Below are 10,395 nucleotides of genomic sequence, written 5' to 3'. Positions count from 1 at the left end.
TGAATGTCCTCAGGCTTCTGCTCCTAAACTTTTCTTTCTTTTTGTGAAGCCTATGACAAACATGCACACAGAGTGCCTTCAGTGCACACCATGGCAAAGCCAAATCAGCTTTACTTAAATTACTGTAAAATCCAGAATATATCCTTTGAACCAGTGTGGACCACAAGCACTGTGATCGGTCTGCTGGGTAGCACTGGGTGACGGCCAGTCTCTGTCATGACTACAGGCACACTGTGGTTGCTCTAGAATTGGATAAATGGCTGAATATGAAAAGACAACCTGTCAAGTCTACTGGTACACATCTGAAAAAAAATCATACATGCAGTTCCTCATCCATTTCTTTCACTGGTCAAACGAGCAAAAACGTCCCCTTTCCTCTGCCTTAACTGATGCAGGTTTTCTCTTTTCTTCTTTAAATTAAAATGCAGTACAACCATAGAGTCACACAACGTCAGAACTACAGGTTTAACAGTTGTATCTCACCATTTTTTTAGCTGAATGGCAATAAGGGAAGGGAAAGGGTGATATGCAAGGGCTACTGCACTCCTCTCAGTGCAGGGCAAGTTCCTTGCAGTGATACTGCTGAACAGCATCCGTGATCCACTGCTCCAACACCAGCAGACCTAAGAGGTCTTCAGTAGTCCGCATTCTGGCACCGTGGATCTTCAGCAGCCTATGACGACTCCCGGAAGGCGTTCAACTCAGTAAGTAGAGTTTCCCTGTGGAGGATTCTAGAGCTCCACAAGATCCCACGTTCACTCCCCCAGGTGATGCCCTGTATTCTGGTACAGAGAGTGCTGTGAAGTATGTTGGTCGACCTCTGACCTTTTCCCAGTTGATTTTGGGGTGAGGCAGGGGTGCGTCTTAGCTCCAACGCTCTTCAGTACTCTGTATGGATCTAGATAATGGGGCCTTGTGGAGACTGTAGATGTCCTTGTGGGACATCTTAACCTGCTGAATGAGGAGGCAGGAGCGATGGGAATGCACATCTCTTGATCCAAAACAAAGATCCAGGCATTTGGGGATGCTTTGGGTGCTGTCATAGAATCTGTATCTGTGAATGATGAGAGCGTGGAAGTTGTACAGCAGTTCACCTACATTTGCAGTGCAATCCATCAATCCTCTGACTGTGAGGCTGAGGTCAATCGCAGACTTAAACTTGCACATGAGGCGATGGTTTTACTGAGTATAACAGTGGCATTCCCAGTAACTTAAGTGCAGACGAATGAGTCTTTCAGTCCTCCTGGTCTTACATTACCCTTGTGAGGCCTTGATATTGACTGATGGCCAGAACCACTGGCTGGGCTCCCTTGTGACACATTTTTGGGTATCATTGGCAAGACTGTGTGTCTAATGCTGACAGGCTCAGAAGACTGGGGATGGGAAGAGTTAATTGCTTGACACAAGAACGGCAGTTTCCCTTTTAATGGGCACCTGGCGCACTTTCAGGGGCTTGATCCATCTCCCCTAATACCAGGTGTCCAAGACCTTGTGGACTGGTCCAGGTGCCAGGGGCCTGCATTGTGGAGGGGGCAGCTGGGAGGAAACCTAGAGAAATAGGGCGTGGGCCTGATGCAAACCTGGAGAATGGCCATCTGGAGGACAGAGCAGTACAGGACTAAGGTTCAGTCAAGGCATTCATTCTGAATAGTCATCACAGACGTCACGAAAAATAGCTTTCAGATGTCACCTATATTGCTTATAATATCAAGTAAGCACAGAAAGACTTTTTGCACTATAGAGGTGTGATTATTGGGTCGATTTGGGCTGTTATGTTGGGGCCCTGTGTAATGATCTTTCATAGGAGACATAGATCCTTGCTGTTTGTCTGCTTGTCAACCATTAATCTGATTTCGTATTCAAGAAATATAATACAATATAGCTGACAGCAAAACCTTTGGACCTTTAACGTGCCCATTCAGCTCTGGATAGAAACATTTGAGTGCAGAACTGAGAATGAAACTCTTTTTTGTAGCCAAATGGCTACAATGGCAACAGAGGAAGTGATAATAGGGGTGGCTGCTGCTGCCGTGACAGTGCTCTGTTCAGCACCAGTGGCATCATGGCACTGTTAAGAGCTAGATACAAATTCTGATGGGTCAGCTTTGACCTAAAGGACGACGCTTGCTTTCCTACAGGGAGAATTTTGATTGATGGTTGTCTGCTCTGAGCAAAAGTTAGATATACCGCTCACTGGGTTCAAACACAGGGGCTAGAGCTGGAGGTTGTTATCTTCTGACATGATAAATATAATGTAGCTGACCAGACAGTTAATAGGCATCGAAGGCTTGCACATAGTAACAGTATGAATGAACTTGGGGTGGACATCAGAGAAAATATTCAAAAGACAGCACCAAGACGAGGATACTTTTAATAGATGGCGGCAGAGAAATATAAGTGAGCTTTCCAACCTAGCAGAGCATGAGAAATAGTCTCCCTATCTGACCTTTGAACCAAGATTATTTTTTCCTATTTTTCAATGTTCCTTTTTCTCTTGCCCTTCTTTGTACCACCTCTGACCTCAGCGTGTCTTTCACTTCACTAACTTCCTCACTCCTCTCCTCTCGTCTCTCACTGTCAGCCCCTCGCTCACACAAACACTGAGTTTATGTGTCTCCAGGGTGGTCTCCAGCCTGGCTCACTGTTTTATTATATTTGCATCTGCTGTCATTGAGTGAGGACAGACTGCATAATCCCAGTGAAGGCAAACGGGTGACAGGCAGTTTGGCACCCTATGCTGAAAATAAAAATCTTCTACTGGTTCTCTGTTTTTTTGTTTTGCTATCTACAGTAAGTCCAGGCACTCTGCATGTCAATAAGATAGTGACCTTTTTATGTCAACTAAGTTTTACTGGCAATAAATCAATCAAAGGTCGAAGTTTACCACAGACACATGGTCCACTATATTCAATTTTATTTCAGTATGTAACAGATGTGGGAGGTTTTGTAGGCTTGGATTTTCTAAAGTTTTTACCTAGTGTCTTCCTGTTATAAAGAGTTTGTTAGCGACCAACTGTAGCTCGGATTTTTATTTTCTAGTCAGTATTGTTTAGTAATATGTAAAACCAGTGTTAGGGCTCACGTCTTTGTAAACCTTTTTTGTGAAGTAGGATTGGGAAGTATTTATTTTTTAGTACTGTCAAAGCCTCTCCAAATCTAACAGGGGCATACGCCATTACCACCAGATGTTTAAAAACCACATTATTATCTCGATCTTCCTGCCCTAAGAGGCAATAAGAGAAACAACTCATCCAAAACTCTTGTACAAGATCTGTGAATATTAAGTAATGTTCTGTATGCGTTTAAACACAAAAAGAAAGAAGTGTTATTATACATTTCTGTGTTGCCCAACAGTGGTGCGCTCTATCCAGCTGCAAGTTCACTTTACTGGGAGCTTAAAAAATGTTAGTCTACTTTAGTCCTTAAAATAATCAACACACAGTGATTAATTTTAATCTACATATCACGTAAAAGTGGGTTAAGATAGGTTTAAATTTTCAAAAACTTTTATTGGTTTTTGATTGTGTGTGATGTTGCTGCTGCAGGATGTAGCACTTGTGGTTAATAGAAAATGTTATAATTTCTAATCACTGATCTACCCCCAGTATGATAAATTAAAGTGCTCTTTAACTCAATTTGGATCACTGTGTATGTTTAACAGTTTTACTTTACAGAGGACCACAGGTCAGTTTCCAGCATCGTGCAGTGTTATGGTGCATGGTGGTAGATACAGTCACCAGCCACTTTACTAGGTACACCTTGCTAGTACTGGGTTGGACCCCCTTCTGCCTTAATTCTTCATTGCATAGTTTCAACAAGGTGTTGGAAACATTCCTCAGAGATTTGGGTCCTTATTGACATCATAGCTTCACAGTTGCTGCAGATTTGTCAGCTGCTCATCCATGCAATCGCCAGTTCCACCACATATCAAAAGTGCTCTATTGGATTGAGATCTGGTGACTGAGGAGGCCAGAGCAGTATGGTGAACTCATTGTCATGGTCAAGAAACCAGTTTGAGATCATTTGAGCACTGTGACATGATGGATTAGTGCACTGTGGTCATAATGGATGGCAGGGTGGATCCATGTTTTCATGCTATTTACGCTTAATTGTGGCCCTACCACCTGAAACTCTCAGCTGAAATCGATACTTATGAGACCAGGCAACATTTTTCCAATCTTATATTGTCCAGTTTTGTTGAGCCTTATGAATTACAGCCTCAGCTTCCTGTTCTTATCTGACAGGAGTAGCATCCGGTGTGGTCTTCTGCTGCTATAGCCAATCTGCTTCAAGGTTGGACGTATTGTGCATTCAGAGATGGTATTCTACCTTGGTTGTATCAAATGTTTGTTTTTTAGTTACTGTTGCCTCTCTATCATCTCCAACCAGTCTGCCCATTCTCCTCTGACCTCTGACATCAGCAAGGCGTTTTCGTCCACACAATTGCTGCTCACTGGATATTTTCCCTATTCAGACCATTCTCTGTAAACTCTAGAGATGGTTGCGCATGAAAATCCCACTAGATCAACAGTTTTGAAATTCTCAGACCAGCCCGTCTGGCACCAACAACCATGCCATTTTCAAGGTCACTTAAATCCTCTTTCTGCCCCATTCTGATGCTCGGTTTGAACTTCAGCAAGTCATCTTGACCACGTCTACATGCCTAAATGCATTGGGTTGCTGCCATGTGATTGGATGATTAGCAATTTGTGTTAACATACAGTTGAACAGCTGTACCTTATAAAGTGGCCGGTGAGTGTTCGTGCATGTTCATCGTTGGCTGAACTGGCTCGACATGGTTAGCAGGAGTTGTGTCATCACTTTAAGATATTTCTTTATTAGTCCCACAAGGGGAAATTCAAATTTACAGCAACAAAAAAGTATCTTAGACAAAGCAGGCCTTTGGTGACAGAAACACAATAGAAATAGAGAACAAATAAAGTAGTATTACAAGAGCACTAATAAATACAAAAATACAAAATTACAAAAATATGGAATATAAAAACGTCAACTTACAAATTATAAATAGTATTTACAAACAGTTATGTACAGGCTGGATAAATCACAGATTGGAGATACTAATATGTACACCTATTGTCAAGTTCCTTATTAATTGTGCAGCTCCTCACTTGAAAAGGGCTTAGTATGCTACCGAATAAATAAACTGAATTCCACTCAATTGCTTCAGTTCCTTTCAATTTTTATTTTGAAAGGTTAAGTGATCGATTTTTTTCAACTGACTGGCACTAACAATGCCTTGGCATTAGGTGAAAACCTTTGAGATAGAAAAAAACATGAATAATGTGTGCTTAATGTAACATAACATAGCTCTGCACTGCCTAAGAAAACCATTAAGCATCACATTAGTTCTGTTTAAAACAATTGTCTTTCAATATCACTGAAAATATTTTAACTTTAAACCAAACTTTTTAAACTTTTAACCATATATTTATTGCATTTTAACCTAAAGCGTTTTAGCATATAGTCTTTTAAGTCAAAATAACCAATCTCATTATTTAAACTATTTAATCAAAACACCCCTAATGTGCAAGCCCGCAAAAATCAACACACCGCCTGCACACGGTAAGTCAAACCAAACAGGAACCAATCAATCCCACGTGTGCCAAGATTCACCGATCACGCTCTTAAACAATATCATCACTACCCAGAACACAAACAAACAAACAAACAAGCCACTTATCCAAAAAGTTCATAACACAAAGCTCAGCGCTTTGAAGTCCTTCACAACATGATGCTCGCGCCTGAGCCGGCACGTCATAGATCATCCATCATTACACAAAGCAGTTTAAAGTCCAGCGCCCTTACCGGCTGCCTCTCCGTTATTCGCACACATTCCCGCACCTCTCCAGCTGATGATCGCTGATCAGCTGCCGGGTGTCATGTCTCTGCTGTTTACCTGCAACTTATCTCCTCCACCGGAGGCTGTCCCTCTATTGTAGTATCCCAGGTGCCCTTGCACCCAGGAGCAACCTTTCCCCTTCCGGTTTAACTAACCCATTTCTTTTCTCTGTCTTTTAATGTCCCTCAAACACAAATTATAAAAGTAAGGGAAACTTTAGCTTTAACTTTTAGCCAATTAGTTTTACTTAACTTATTTATTTTACCGTTAAGGGTGTTTATCAATTCTCTTTTGAGCTATTTCTTTGTTCTTAACATTTTTAAATTAAATCAAAGTATTAATTAATGATCTGAATTATTTCTTCCATTAACTTAAAAATACATGATGAAAAATCTGTGGTTTGACTTGACACCTATCATAAACAAACATATATATATATGCAAACGTGTAGATTATACATATAAATATGGTTTATTGCTCTATTACTAGGAGCAGTTTCTGTTGTGGAGCCTTTAAAAGCATCTGCACACAGGTAGTGGTGCTGTTGGTGGAAAAGGACTCACATTCTTAAGGAAGTTATGATAAATATTTTCTTATCACACACCTCGTCTTTGTGACGGTCAAGAAAGCAATACTATGGCCACTTTTTAATGCCCTAGTATGTTGTATTGCCGTATTATGGCCCATGTAATAATAATAATAATAATAATAATAATAATAATGATAATAATGTGTAGAAAAAAAAATCTGGCAAATTGCATCACATTTTCTGAACACAAGAGTACTTCTTTGTCAGAAGCAAAATATGTAACAAATGCAGTTATTATAAAAATGATCAAAATGTAATATTTCTTTTGAAAAGGACAACACATGAAGAAGAAACAGAGCAACTGGATATCATGGACAGATTATATAGTATTAAGAGAGAATTGGTTGATTTAATTCAAATGGAAATGGTGGATGAAAAATAGTAAGAAGTCAGACCTTGGACATTGTTTGACTCACAGTTCACAGTTTATCAGTTTAAGGGATATTGCTCACTTGTTTATGCATCTTTTAAAATCCCCAAATAAATCCTCACAGAGTTTGACTCCAAAAAACTGTGTATATTGTCAGATCAGGGTGTTTTAGACGATGCAGAGTCTATAATTTTTAAACCCAGAGTTTTAACATTCACAGAATGGAGCTGAGAAGATGACGACGGTCTGCCAAGCCTCCTGTGGTGCTGAAAAAAATGGAAATAAGCAAAAGTGGGAAACAGGTGTTGTGAAATTAAATAAGCCAGGTAGCCGTGGGCTTTTAAAAACAAATGTGCATGAGTCCTTCCTGTTTCTCTTTTTACATTCCTGTCTTTTCACTACTCTGCATTTTGTGTTTTATCACCCTGAGAGGCAATATGTCCTTAATTGTCTGAAAAGAGACTTTCTCACTCAAACTTGAGCTAACTTTGACTTGTGAGGCACTTTCATGAATATACTGAACAGAACTTCGTAAATCATTTTACAATGAGGAGGTTAAAGGGGGACTTGCAGCGCCTACATAAAGTTTTCACCCCCTTGGATGTTTTACTCTTTTATTGACTTTATAAAAAAATCATGGTTAGAATAATTTGGCCTTTTTGGTGAAACATTTAAAGACATTTTAAATGGCATTTCTACAAACTAATGTCAATTAAACAAAATATGTAAAGTAAAATGAGTGACTGCATAAATGTTCACTCCCTTTGAAGGGACTGACTTAATTCAACAAAGGTCCAGTCTATTGGTGCAAGTATTCTCACAATTAGTAAAATGAGGGCCAACTGAGTGCAGTGAATGTGTCCCAAGTAATTTTAATAAAAGACACCTCTATCTAGAAGGTCTAATCACTGGTTAATCAGTATTCCTAGCTACCATTACACCATAAAGACAAGAGGACACTCCAAGCAACTAATAGAAAAGCTATTAAAAGGAAAAGTCAGGGGATGGATACAAAAAAATCGAAGGCACTGAACATCCCACAGAGTTCAGTTAAATCCATCATTCAGAAATGTAAGGAATATGGCATATGTGTAAACCTACCTAGATCAGCCCATCCTCACAAACTTAGTGAGCATGCCAGAGGGAGACTAGTGAGAGAGGCCACCAAGACACCTATAACTACTCTGACGAAGTTTCAGCAGCTGAGCTGGGAGAGACTCTGCATACGCCTGTTGACTGAGTTCTTCACCAGTCAAAGCTTTATGGGAGCATGGCAAAGACAAAGCCACCATTGAAGAATTGACAAACACTTTTCACCCCCATCCCCATGCAACCTGACATAGCTTTGGCAGTTTTGCGAAGAAGAAGAGTATAGAATTGCTGTGCAGATGTGGAAGCCTGATTGAGACCTATCCACACAGACTCTTAACTGTGATTACAGCCAAAGGTGCATCTACTAAATACTGACTTGAAGGGGGTAATTATTCCTGCAACAGTTAATTTACCTTACATTTTTCTGTTTAATTACATTACTTTGTAGAAATCTGTTTTCACTTAGACACTAAAGAGGTTTCTTAAAATGTTCTTTGATGAAAAGCCAAATTATATTGACTACAATTGATTTATGAAGTCATTAAAGGGTAAAACATCCTAGGGGTTGATTTCCTTTATAGCACTGTATATCAGGCTCAGATGAGCAGACAGCAGTAAAGGACCCAGACAGACAGACACAGGCTGATTGGTGCAGCTCAGTGCACTTTTTCACCAAGTTTACCTCATGTGCAACTAAGGCACATGCACTGTATGCAAGAATGTCAGTTACCCTTAAATTTCACTTACTCCATTTGTGCAGTGATCGACATGTGAAGCACACTCCAGAAGGAAATTGCTCCATTTCTAGTGCCAGAAGCACCACTCTGCTCTGCTCTGATGAAGCAGGTGGAGGCTTCTGCCAAAACATGTCAATCACCATGTCAATCTGACCCAGTGTTCATGGGTCAGGTTGACCCAAACAGGAATGAGAACACACAAAGCCAAGCCCAGGTCAGTTTGAAAGTACAACACAATGCACAAACTTGCGATAGTAAATGTCATCACTGTGGCAACATAACATCCAAGGTCACAGAAGTACCACAACAAAGAAAAGTTAAATTTGGTTGTGGAAAATCACAGGGTTTTTCCTCCTCTGGTGGGACCTAGGTTGTTTTAACACCTGATAGTCCAGGGGACTCGGTCCATTTTGGAACAGAAATTGCAACATTGTTGCACTTTCCTTTGTTTTGGTTCGCATTCACACTGTTCTAGGTCAAATGGACCAAACCGTCTGAACACCTGTAACCTCTGCCCGTTAGGTGCGCTGTCGTCACAAACGGCGAAGAAGAAAAAAAGCCGTAGAAGAAGACTAAATTAGAAATCCATCTCCTTCTGCTGGTCTTTTTTTCACATAAACAATGAAAAAACAGAATTTACGCTGTCTTGGGGTTTCTGCTTTAGCATTGGGGCATTAAGAGCAGCCAGTGAGGTGGTGAGCTGTCCAACATGTCATTCTTTACATGAGAAGAATGAATCAGCACCGAAGAAAAAGGCAAGCCAACATGTGAGCGAGAGACTACAACATGTTTCTATGGCTTTGCTTTCACACCTCAAACAAACATTACCAGGATTCCTTTGGAAGTGGACTGGGACCCCCTGTTTTCAAGCAGACCAGAGTCTGCTTGTTTGGTCTGCATTTGAGTTAATTTTTTCTACTTTTTTCTTTAAAAGGGCAATAGTAGTATAGATTCCTGATCCATGGTAGAAAAATAGTGTGATTCCTTATCCTTATCATTCTACTTCAGTTGGATTAATTAGATCAGGAAAAATCATGATGAAGAAGAAAAGGTGGAAGAGGAAGATACTGGCAGTCAAAAATGTAGGTTTTGCTGACCACTAGTGGTTGAAGAAAAGAAAGGAACAGTGTTTTTATCTGAATGGATCTAAATGATTGTTGTGATCCTGAATGTGCCACTCTCTTTCTGTCTGGTGTTCTTTTATTCATAAAATGATGAATAAAAGGCTGTTTGTTTGCCCATCAGAGGGCCGAGCAGCACAGTATATCAATGTCATTTGACTCATTTTGTGAGTCAAGTGAAGAAAATAAAAGAAGGCACCGGTGTCCTGCATTAAAGAGAAAGTTATGACCCACTCATGAGACCCAGCTGGAAAGAGTTTTTCTCACTCCACTTGGCTCTAGTGTATGTGATAAAGCCGAACAAAGGCTGGGCCCTCATGTGAGACAATCACACCTTGGATTTATTGTGCATACACTGCGTGGGAAGTTTCCATCTGTCTCTTCTTTCTGTCGTTCACACTGTCTCTCTTACAGCCTCTCTCTCTTTCTACCTCTGTGGTGCACTGACGTGCCTGTCAGTCACTTCTTTCCAGTAGACAGTGATGGACAAGGAGGCTGACTCATATTCATAGTAGACAGCAGCTTATACTGTACTACAGAGAAATGACAGTCCAGATAGACACATTATAATAACCTGATTCTGGCATAATAAAGGCAAATGTGCAAAGAAGAAAGAGGAGAAAAAC

Source organism: Cheilinus undulatus, linkage group 5 (assembly GCF_018320785.1).
Source record: "Cheilinus undulatus linkage group 5, ASM1832078v1, whole genome shotgun sequence".
Lineage (NCBI taxonomy): Eukaryota > Metazoa > Chordata > Actinopteri > Labriformes > Labridae > Cheilinus > Cheilinus undulatus.
The sequence above is the reverse complement of the archived record's forward strand: the minus strand, read 5'-3'. Positions refer to the sequence as shown.